At 52.2% G+C, this 11985-nt stretch overlaps 2 non-coding genes across 2 annotated transcripts; both read right to left on the reverse strand.

Annotated features, from left to right (window-relative positions):
- Positions 1 to 5896: 5896 nt before the first annotated feature.
- LOC144774403 (5S ribosomal RNA) lies at positions 5897 to 6015 on the reverse strand. The gene has a single exon (XR_013600240.1). It is a non-coding gene; the product is annotated as a 5S ribosomal RNA (ribosomal RNA).
- Positions 6016 to 8227: 2212 nt separating this feature from the next.
- On the reverse strand, positions 8228 to 8346 carry LOC144774384 (5S ribosomal RNA). The gene has a single exon (XR_013600222.1). It is a non-coding gene; the product is annotated as a 5S ribosomal RNA (ribosomal RNA).
- Between the last annotated feature and the right edge of the window lie 3639 nt (positions 8347 to 11985).

Here is an 11985-nt window from a genome sequence, read left to right on the forward strand (position 1 = left end):
GTAGGCCTCTTTAGGAGGAGTACGGCGAGGACAGTTTGTATGATAGGATGAGGAGGTGTCATGTGTAGAAGTGGAAGGGGACGAGGCATGAGATATCCTTTCTCTCTCGCCCAGGTGCTAGGGCCGTTCTCAGCTTGCATTTGAAATACGGTTATAGTAACAAGACACTTCCGTAATACTGCCTCAGTCGCTGTGGATTCGCACTGGTTTGCCCGCCCATTTCAACGACACTGTATTGGATTTCAGTTTTCGTACTTGACTGACAGGTTTGGCTTGTTAGCAAGGGGGCTGATGCCCCAGTCTCGCGGCAGAATTCATTATGTGGCTTAAAAGGGGGCGGGGCTTATAATGGTTGTTTTGTCTCAGTTACAGGAACCGCGCTGGAGAACCGCCCTCTCCTTTGGGGGCCGCCCAAACTATCATCAAAGTAGAAGGGTCTTAGCACACTGTGGTCAGTGAGCTAGGGTATGGGACACCCTGGTTCTCGCCAGGGGCATTTCCGCCCTGTATGTATTTGCCCGTTTTTATACAGTCCTGCTCTTGCAGGCCCAATTTTACATAATTGATTGTACAGACCTCAACCACTACAAAAAGGCACATATATTTGGAACTACCAGACTCAAGTCATTCTGGACACTGTTTCCTAGGTTATTCTCTGTTTGGGAAATTAACGACAGTTTTGTTTAAACAATGTTCACATTTTTCATTCTTTCTTTAGGGTACAATGAGATGCTCATGCTGGAATTTCCCACAGTAGATAGCCATTAATGTGATGTTTTAACTGTATAGAGTGTGTACCTGTACAACAAGACAAAAGAGGTGCTCGTGTTCGATGATGTACAACAACACACCAGCAGGGAAGGGTTTCATTCACTCAGCTGTAGTTTCTTTTAAGTTCCTATTAATGCACTTTACACGAAAGTGATCACAGAGGAAGCGCTCTGAAGGGAAGGTTTAGTCCAGAAAGCAGGGGGCCACCGTTGCGGGAGAGTTTGTTATCTTCGTTAAGCGGATTGGTTGGAATACCAGCGTGTCCAGACCGTGATTGGCAGATCTGGGAAGCTGCGTTTGCTTTACGCGTTCGCTTTAAGTCATGCAACATCCCATTTATTATTCTAAACATTGGGTGACTCTTCCTCGTGCATATGGAGGTACATTTTGAGCTATTCAACGCCTTTTTAGTGATGTTACTAGTAGTAGAACCCTTTCCCTGGCGGATGGTAGTACTAGAAGTAGTACACTTTGCCCTTTGCCCTGCAGGGAAAGCATACTAGGCTCTGTTAGCCTTAAGCTGTGGGTCGGTAGGGCGACTTTGCGTTTGGTTCCGTTCTCACAGGTTGAGAAGTAGATTTAAGACTTGGATGTGGTCGGCGTCATCCTGATTTAGACTGAGTTGGCGTGCCCAGGATGAGGCGAAGCCGGCGCATGCCGTTTGTTCCCCTTTCAGGGCAACGTCTGTCTTCACGCTAGGCATAGTTGCACTTGCCCTTCTCCCGTCTTACGGTGCAAGGCAGTCCAGTCTGATGTGTAAGTTTGTGTTTCCCTGCTCCCTCTGGGCCTCCCAGTCTCTTTCCACACATGGCATTTTTACTCCCATTAGTAGCGGATATAGCTTTGTTTCACACTGGCACGCTTCTAGCTCGGGTTCATCTGGCAAAGGCTGCCTCTCTCGTTGGACTCTGTGAGTCGCTTGTTGGTCAATTGGGCGTCGCCTCTTATTTAGGCTTCACTCTGCTTCTTCGTTTGATTGCTAGCAATAAGTGTTATTCAGGTCTTTCATGTAGCCCTGGGCACAATGATATGGTTGACATGTCACACTTAGCGCCACACCTTGGTGGCTTTGGTTTGGGGCGGCTAATTATCTGGTTGGCCTGCACGAAAGCTATCATTTGGGGCTTGTTCTCATGCACTATGTAGCATTGACTATACCGTCAGATGGGCTTGTTGTATGGGAGCGTTCATTTTGTATATGAATTTAGGGAGGCATTGGCATGGCGTCCACTTCCTAGCATTTCTCAGCACTTTCGCCTGACCAAGCTGTGTAGCCCGGCTAATCAGTCGTGCCTGCATTACAATTATATTACTCTTGCTTTCTGGCCCACGCTGAGAAACCCGCATAATTGTACCCAGATTCGCCAGTTGTCCATACCCCGGCATTGTGGCAATAGGGTAATGCTTTACCAATTTGGTCAGAGCTTTGGGCCTGCTTTAGCACTCTTTCCCTCCTGACGATCCCACAGTCACCTCCCTGTTCTGGTTCCTTTGGTTTCAGGCTGATACTTTCTAGCCTCTACTTGTTTTTAACATGGGTCCCAGGTTGGCACTTCGTGGCCATGTAGACGCTTGCTTTAGCTGTTTATGTGAAGGGACGCTGGGAGGGCCCGTGGCGATGTCCACGGGTAGGCGGTTCCATGACAGTATTTCATTTAGTTGTTGTTAGGTACCGAAGTGGGGGCCTTTTCTTTTGTAGTTTAGCAGGCCAGGAAGTAATAGTGAGCGAGCAGTGGTGTTTCTAGATGCACTGCATGTTGACACAGTTGGTTAGGCTGCTTGTTTTATGCTTAGGGCCCAATGTAAGACAGGCAAAGGGGGTCGCCTTGGTACTATTTACAAGTATTAGGAGTACCTTGCACAGTGTTGAAGGGATGTGACCTAGGCAAACTCTTTACTGCCTATGAACGGCAGTGAACTTACCTTCCTGCCCTTTTGCACTGTACTAATGAAATGCTCACACATAGCAATTTTACCGTGCAGCCCGGTTAAGTGTGGCCAGTTCATGGGCGGGTATGCATGATATCTCCAAGTGTGGCTTCGTTAGCTTGCACAACTAAAGAGCTTTGTCTACGTCAACAGATGGGAGGATGGATGGGCAGGCATGCACCACGAGATGGGCCTGCTAGTTTGCCCAGACAGTATCAAGTCTTTCCTTGTAGACAGGTTTCGGCTCCCCGCGGACAACGGCCTTGTTCAGTTGGGGTGCTTTTCACCCAGACAGTATCAATTTAGTTGTTTTCAGGTAAGGTAGTCTGGATTCCTTTGGCAGTGTTCACTTACCAGGTAGTGAGATGAGGAAGTTTTAGTTCCCATAGTGCCACAGGATGCACATACAGTTGTATAGGCTGCTTGTTTAAGCTTCCTAGGGTACAACGCAGTCCAGGCACAGGGGGACGACTTGCACAAGTGTCTAACACGAGGAGATCCCTACACAGTGTCTTAAGGGATGTTGCCTGTGCGAATCTCTCACTGGCCCCATACGCTTGATGGAGAAGCTTGCGAACAACGGTGGGCTGCCCAACCAATGTATTATGTGATGGGGGCAGGCATGGACAAGGAGTTGATCCTCGAGATCTGTCAAGTCACGCACATTTTCTGGTCACTTTCAATCAATGCAGGTCACACACACTGACTGGGGGTGCGGGGCCATATGCCATTAACCTAAAGCTGCGATGGGGCATCGGGCTCTCAGATGTCCTTTTGGGGCGGAGATGGGCATTATGGGCCTAGTGCATGACGCAGTATTTGCAGGGACACATATGGGTCCCAGCGGATCCCCCTATGGGATCTCAGCTAAGCAGGTGACACAAAACCTGACAGCCCGACTCCGGCCTGGTGGAAGTATCGAGGCTCACACGGGTGGTTAGCAGGGACCGGGTTTTCTGTGTCCGGTCACTGGGTCAGCAAGCAGGGTGACTGCACCAGTTGGCCCTTCATGGAGGTTTTCAGTACTCTTTCCCTCCACCTTGTTGTGACACCAGGCTGTGTCGCCGGGGAGCTTTGGAGAAGTATTGTTAATTTGCCTGGGCTCTGGGGCTAGCATGCACTTTAGAGGAAGAACACTAGGGGAATTGGCCACACGTTGGTGACAGATGAGCTCTGTGGTCTGATTTCTTATCCCGAGCTCCAGTGGCATTATGCCCTGTCTGGGACAGTGAGGCAGCTGGCTCGCACGAGGTTTGCTGCGCCATGCGTAAATATCTTGGGCAGAGATTTGGCCTTTTTCATGTGGGCTACAAGCCAACCTCCCTTGGTGTTGCTGGACTTTTGGGTCAGCGGTCCACGTTGGCATGGACCTGTTTTTTCTGAATAGGGAAGAGACCCTAGTAATAGCAAGTAAGGAACAGCTAGGAGGAATGCCGGCCATGATGGGGGGCCCTGGCTGCGACGATCGCCACACCCAGGGCTTTCGAGGAGTTACAGGGCGATCCAGAGGCAGAAAGGTACCCGGGAGTACCCTCTTCAGGAGCACAAAGGATGCTGAGGCCTAATATCCCCAGGAAGTCTGTGCGGTGCACCCTGGGGGTATGACGGCGCCCCACTATCCTACGGGCGGTTGGAAACCTGTACAACCGGGGGTCGCTTGAACGCTCCGCCCCTCGTAGGGGGGGTTGTGAGCAAGAGGGTGGACCAATGGTTCACCGGAATTGGGAGGGGCTATCTTCTCCCATAACCGCTAAGCAACGATTGGCTAAGGCCACGTTGCAAATTGGCCCATCAGGTGGTAGGTCGCGAGGGGCGGCTTGCCTTTTGGATCGCCTGTAAGATAACCCACCTTGTTGGCATTGTGTATATGCTAATAAACCTGCAGCTACTTTTCTCCAACAAAAAAGTTGTCTTGTCTGCTTATTTCTGCGAAATGCATGTTACTGCGAACGGGCTTGTGAGTGGGCCGATATTGGCACTATGCAGGCCGACCGACATGTCCCCGCAGGGGACACAGATAAGAGGGCGGCCACCGTAGTGCCACAAGATGGCACACGGGGCAGCCCAGCTCTTTGTGACCCTGGTGGGTCCCGCGCGTCACTTCCTTCCTGGGGTGGGCGGGGGAGAGTATATATTCCTCCCCCGCCCACCGAGCGGCCTCTTGTCCGCTGTCCCCTCACCCTGACGCCGTTTCCCTCCCTTCCGCATGCCCGGCGTTTTCAGGGTGGGGGGGGGGGAAATGTTTCTAATCTTTTCTCATTTGTGTTCCAGGAGGAGTTACAGGGCGATCCAGAGGCGGAAAGGTACCCGGGAGTACCCTCTTCAGGAGCACAAAGGATGCTGAGGCCTAATATCCCCAGGAAGTCTGTGCGGTGGACCCTGGGGGTACGACGGCGCCCCGCTATCCTACGGGCGGTTGGAAACCTGTACAACCGGGGGTCGCTTGAACGCTCCGCCCCTCGTAGGGGGGGCGTGAGCAAGAGGGTGGACCAATGGTTCACCGGAATTGGGAGGGGCTATCTCCTCCCATAACCGCTAAGCAACGGTTGGCTAAGGCCACGTTGCAAATTGGCCAATCAGGTGGTAGGTCGTGAGGGGCGGCTTGCCTTATGGATCGCCTGTAAGATAACCCACCTTGTTGGCATTGTGTATATGCTAATAAACCTGCAGCTACTTTTCTCCAACAAAAAAGTTGTCTTGTCTGCTTATTTCTGCGAAATGCATGTTACTGCGAACCGGCTGGTGAGTGGGCCGATATTGGCACTATGCCCATGCCCCAGCCCTCTCTGGGTATAGAAGAGCGAGTGAGGCGAGGGTCCGAGTAGTCCAGGGCCCTTCATGTCACCCGCCTGGCTCTCTGCCACCCTCAGCAGCCCCCTGCTCGCTCCCAGCCGAGAGAGGGGGGCCCGCAGCAGCAGCAGCTTGCAGCAGCTCCCCAGCTTTAGCTGGGAGTCCTCTGTCCTGCCTTAGGGCAAAGCTTTTCTTCCTTTTCTTTCCGTTTTCGAGTTTTCAGTTAAGGGCCACGCATATTGTAAACTCCATGCCAAATTCTTTATAAAATACATTAAAAAAGAATTAAAAAATTAAAAAAAGAGAGGAAAGCAGAATATTTTTTTTCTTTTTAAAAAGTGCTATTAGCGAGTTAGATTAGGTGTGATTGTGCAAGGGCCGAGCTTGGTGTCAGCGAGTGGCAAAATGCCTACAGCACCTGGTATTCCCAGGCGGTCTCCCATCCAAGTACTAACCAGGCCCGACCCTGCTTAGCTTCCGAGATCAGGCGAGATCGAGCGCATTCAGGGTGGTATGGCTCTAGGCATGAGAGGCCTCCGGTTCAGGCCCCTTGTGCTGACAACCCCCTCCACTCTGGAACGTGCTGCGCTGCACCTCACTTGCAAGCTTCACTCCAACAACCCTGTGCAAGCGCTTGCTACAGATAGCCAAAGAACAGCCCTCTCTTCCTCCAGCCTTGCACTCGCTTCTTTTCCAATCGCACACAGGCTCCAACCTCCCTTCAGGTGCCAGCCAGAGAACTAGCAAAGCAGCAGCCTGGGCTTTTCACCTTGGGGCACATTTACAATAACTGGCGCATCAGCAGCAGGGATGCGCCAGTTATTGTGCGTCACGGCTGCGCCTCCATGGATGCGCCGCATTTGCAATGCGGCGCACCAATGGGCAAAAATGGACAGATGCTGTGCATTGCTGGAGTTGCGTCGCAGGAGTGACGCAGCTCCAGCAAGGCTCGGGGGTGCCCTATCCTTAAAATGCTGCATCAATCCTTACGCCTGCTTCAAGCAGGCGCAGGGTTTTGACACAGCATGGACTTAAAAGTGACTGACTGAAATCTTGTCAATTTCACTCAGCCACTTTTGGGAGGCGTTCCTGCGCCGGAACGCCTACATGTGGCATAGGGCGTTACAACGTGACGCATCTCCCAGATGTGTCCCGTTGTAAATACCCCGCAGAGTGGCGCTGGCTTTACGCCGCCACTGCGTCGAAACGGCGGGGCGCACGGGGCTTGTAAAACTGCCCCCAAGTGCCTAGCCTTGCTTTGCACTGGCCTCTAAGGCACTCTATCAGGCCACTGCTCTATGTAGCAGCGCCTGCCAGGCTACCGCTCTTCAACTCTGGCTCGCCCGCAGAAACATTGGGGTGACACTTTTTTTTCTCTGCAGCTCTGGCTGCAAGTTTCCTTTTCTTTTTTATCCGGGACAGAGCCCTGATATGCAAGTCCCATCCATGCCCAGGGCCGCCCCGGTGTGCATAGAGAAGAGAGACTCAGAGGAGGGACTGAGTGCTGCCTGGGTGAAAGGTCCTCCTTGCAGCCGCCCCTCCTTGAGGGCAGTGAGGCCCCGCCCGACCTTTTTGGACAAAAAGATTGCATGTCAGGCTGAAGAAAGGACAGCTAGACAAACACTCTTTATGTTCAGGCCAGGCAGCCAGGAGCTGGACATGCGCTAAATGCACAGGCTCGCGGCTGCCTAAGCTGAAGTTTGCTGGGCTGAGGAAGTCACAGCTCCGGTGGGCCTGACCTCCTCAGCTCAGCAAATGTCCTGGAGGCCCTCCCCCTCGTGACGAGGGAGAGCGTCAGGGATAGCCTCGTAGCTGGGCGCTTCGTTTTTAAGCCCCGAAGTGCCAACGGCCGAGTGTCTGTCGCTGACTCTGTACCCCATCCTGCTCTGTGACGAGTGAGGGACTGCTGCCTCCCCTCATTGGTTGAGCTAGGTAGCAGTCCCAACCCACCTGGCAGCTCCCCGAGCCCTGCAGCAGCAGGTAAGTGTCGCTTTTTTGTTGACTGTTTGGTTCGTGCGTGTTAGTATGTATGAGTGCATGTGTATTTGTGAGTGAGTCTCCTGACAGGGGGGGGGGGGAGAAGGGTGCGAGTGTCTGCATGTGAATGCATGAGTGTAAGTGAGTGTGCATGCGTGTGCGCCCCGCTCCCCTCTCGGTTGTACTGAACGGCACTCGTTGCCTGCCTCTCTGCCTCAGCACTCCTCCTGCTCCCGGGCCGCTGGGAAAGGCCAAAAGAGGGGGACCAGGAACCGATGCTGCGACCCACTGGCGTCATGAAAAGTGAGGGTGCCTCCCTGCACGGTACTGAGAGGGCCCCCTCCGGGCTCAATCAGGAGCTCTCTGGCCAGGAGTGCAGTGCCGAGGGGGCCCCTTGGAGATAGGGGCCCCCCACGCACCGCGGGGGCTGCGTGGGCCTGCGTTATGCCCCTGCTGCGACCGGAGCAGCCCAGCAGCAGCTTGCGGCCGCCGGCAGAAGAAAACCCTCTGCTGGGGGGTGGTGAGGGGTCCCCTGTCCCATGTGCCATCTTAGGGCAAAGAGTTTCTTCTTTTTTGACCCTGTGTAAAGTGCAGCCGAATTTTCAATTTCCGAATGGAAAGTTATGGACCCTGCGTGTTGTGAACTCGATGGCGTTTTCTTTTTGAAGAAAGTTACAATAAAATAATAGAATAAATGCCCCCCCAAAAAAGAAGGAAAACAACAAAAAAAAAACGGAAGTGCCACTAGCGAGAAGCAAAATGCCTACAGCACCTGGTATTCCCAGGCGGTCTCCCATCCAAGAACTAACCAGGCCCGACCCTGCTTAGCTTCCGAGATCGGACGAGATCGGGCGCATTCAGGGTGGTATGGCCGTAGGCACGAGAGGCTGCCGGTGCAGGCCTCTTGTGCTGACAACCCCCTCCACTCTGGAACGTGCTGCGCTGCACCTCACTTGCAAGCTTCACTCCAACAACCCTTTGCAAGCTTGCTACAGATAGCCAAAGAACAGCCCTCTCTTCCTCCAGCCAGGCACTCGCTTCTTTTCCAATCGCACACAGGCTCCGACCTCCCTTCAGGTGCCAGCCGGAGAACTAGCAAAGCAGCAGCCTGGGCTTTTCACGTTGGGGCACATTTACAATACCTGGCGCATCCCTGCCTATCAGCAGCAGGGATGTGCCAGTTATTGTGCGTCACGGCTGCGCCGCCATGGATGCGCCGCATTTACAATGCGGCGCACCATGGGGCAAAAATGGACAGATGCGTGTTGCATCTGCTGCCGTAAAGGCGGCGCATTGCTGGAGTTGCGTCGCAGGAGTGACGCAGCTCCAGCAAGGCTCGGGGGTGCCCTATCCTTAAAATGCTGCGTCAATCCTTACGCCTGCTTCAAGCAGGCGCAGGGTTTTGACGCAGCATGGCCTTAAAAGTGACTGACTGAAATCTTGTCGATTTCACTCAGCCACTTTTGGGGGGCGTTCCTGGGCTGGAACGCCTACACGTGGCATAGGGCTTTACAACGTGACGCATCTCCCAGATGCGTCACATTGTAAATACCCCGCAGAGTGGCGCTGGCTTTGCGCCGCCACTGCGTCGCAACGGCGGTATAAAAGAGGCGTAAAGGGCTTGTAAAACTGCCCCCAAGTGCCTAGCCTTGCTTTGCACTGGCCTCTAAGGCACCCTATCAGGCCACTGCTCTATGTGGCAGCGCCTGCCAGGCTACCGCTCTTCAACTCTGGCTCGCCCGCAGAAACATTGGGATGACACTTTTTTTTCTGTGCAGCTCTGGCTGCAAGTTTCCTCTTCTTTTTTATCCGGGACAGAGCCCTGATATGCAAATCCCATCCATGCCCAGGGCCCGCCCCGGTGTGCAGAGAGAAGAGAGACTCAGAGGAGGGACTGAGTGCTGCCTGGGTGAAGGGTCCTCCTTTGCAAGCGGCCTGACTTCAGCAGCCGCCCCTCCTTGAGGGCAGTGAGGCCCCGCCCGCCCTTTTTGGACAAAAAGATTGCATGTCAGGCTGAAGAAAGGACAGCTAGACAAACACTCCTTATGTTCAGACCAGGCAGCCAGGAGCTGGACATGCGCTAAATGCACAGGCTCGCGGCTGCCTAAGCTGAAGTTTGCTGGGCTGAGGACGTCACCGCTTCGGTGGGCCTGACCTCCTCAGCTCAGCAAATGTCCTGGAGGCCCCCTCGTGACGAGGGAGAGCGTCAGGGATAGCCTCGTAGCTGGGCGCTTCGTTTTTAAGCCCAGAAGTGCCAACGGCCGAGTGTCTGTCGCTGACTCTGTCCCCCATCCTGCTCTGTGACGAGTGAGGGACTGCTGCCTCCCCTCATTGGCTGAGCAAGGTAGCAGTCCCAACCCTCCTGGCAGCTCCCCGAGCCCTGCAGCAGGTACGTATTGCTTTTTATTGACTGTTTGGTTCGTGCGAGTTTGTGTTAATGAGTGTATGTGTATTTGTGAGTGAGTCTCGTGAAAGGGGGGTGAGTGTAGAGATGAATTATGTTTTCCTTTCCCTCCCCCCAGCTTCCAACCTCTCCCCGCCCCCAACTCCCCTCTTTGAGCTACTGAAGTCACAGTGTCAAAACAAACTTGAAGCTGATGGTATCAGAAAAAGCCTGAATTTGAGGTGGAAACATTCCCTTGCTGCACTCTAGGGGGCAGATCTACAAGAAAGTGCTGCAGCGCGGCACCGTAAGCCCTTTGGCTGCGCCACACTGCGGCACTTTCAGAGCACAGGAATGCGACATATTTACAAGAATACGTCACATTCCTGTGCTCTTCCCTGCGCTGGCGCACAAACAGCTGCAAAGCGCCGGCACAGGCACCCTTGCACCATGGGGAGATTGTTTTTGTGCAGGAAGGGGCCCCTTCCTGCACAAAAACCATCACTAAAGGCTTCACCTCTTTCAATGCGTGCTGTAGAATGCAGCACGCATTGAAAGAGGAAAAAACGAGGAGAAATGAAAACATTTCTCCTTGTTGCGCCTCGCTACGCCACCTCTAGGGTGGCGTAGCATTCACACGCATCTCCAGATTTACCATTTCTCGCACTGTGCTGCATGTAATATGGAGAAGCCCCCTGTACCACCAGTACGTCACTTTTTGTGACGTACTAGTGGCGCAGGGGGCTTGTAAATCTGCCCCTGAGTCTGTAAACACATTGCTTGTAACCTGCTTATTTCAGGGTGTTTACCTCTTTGGTGTGACATGCCATTGGGCTTCTCCAGGTGCAGCGGTCCAGGCATATAAAAGATCAAGTAAAGGCAGGTTTCTTCCATGGAATATAGCATTATAGCGTGACAGTACATCCTTTTCTTTATTATTGGAAATAATGTATTTTTATGTAGAATTTCACAGTGCACTTCTACGTGTCTAGGCTCTAGTAAATAAAGGTTTTAACTTTCTCCAATTTACCAACCTCTGAAGGATGGGAGATTGGTTTGGCCCTCCCATATACCACGCGTGAGATATTATGGAGAGTGCGCAATGTTCCACTCTGGACGGTGAAGTGCTCTCAGCTGGGGGCACCAGGCATAGACTGGGATTGGATTCCCTATGTCTTTGAATGCAATGTTCCAAATGCAAGCACACACTTCCATTTGTCTTTCTCTCTCTGTTCCTGCCTTTCTCTCTCTGTTCCTGTCTTTCTCTCTCTTCCTGTCTCTCTCTGTTCATGTCTTTCTCTCTCTGTTCCTGTCCTGCCTTTCTCTCTCTGTTCCTGTCTCTCTCGGTTCCAGTCTTTCTCTCTGTTCCTGTCTCTCTCTCTCTCGCTCTCTCTCTGTTCATGTCTTTCTCTCTCTGTTCTTGTCCTGCCTTTCTCTCTCTGTTCCTGTCTTTCTCTCTGTTCCTGTCTCTCTCTCTCTTCCTGTCTCTCTCTGTTCATGTCTTTCTCTCTCTGTTCCTGTCCTGCCTTTCTCTCTCTGTTCCTGTCTCTCTCTGTTCATGTCTTTCTCTCTCTGTTCCTGTCCTGTCTTTCTCTCTCTGTTCCTGTCTCTCTCTGTTCATGTCTTTCTCTCTCTGTTCCTGTCCTGTCTCTCTCTCTCTGTTCCTGCTCTCTCTGTTCCTGTCCTGCCTTTCTCTCTCTGTTCTTGCCTTTCTGTTCTTACAGGATACAAAAAGAAATAAAAAGACACTGCTTGTAGATCTGTAGGATTTATTGTGGGAATAACGAGCCACCGCTCCTCTCACAGTACCTGAGAGGCACCAACTGACCACAGATAGAATTTGGAATGACAACAGACCCATGACAACGCTAAAGGTTCTGTGAGCTATGCAAACAAGCATATCTAAACACAACATAGTACCTCCTTTTTTAAACAAAATAAGTGTGAAAATAGATACATGGCAGTGACAATAGAAAGAGTAACAGAAAGCAAAAAAATTTACAAAAATGGAGAGAAAAAAATCAATGACATTTAAATGCATGAGAAATATCTAAACAAACAACCTTATACATAAAGTTGAAGTCAACATATGTGAAGAACTCAACACAGCTTCCAAGGAAGCCGAGTAACACGTG

This window comes from Lissotriton helveticus, chromosome 8 (genome assembly GCF_964261635.1).
Source record: "Lissotriton helveticus chromosome 8, aLisHel1.1, whole genome shotgun sequence".
Taxonomy (NCBI): domain Eukaryota; kingdom Metazoa; phylum Chordata; class Amphibia; order Caudata; family Salamandridae; genus Lissotriton; species Lissotriton helveticus.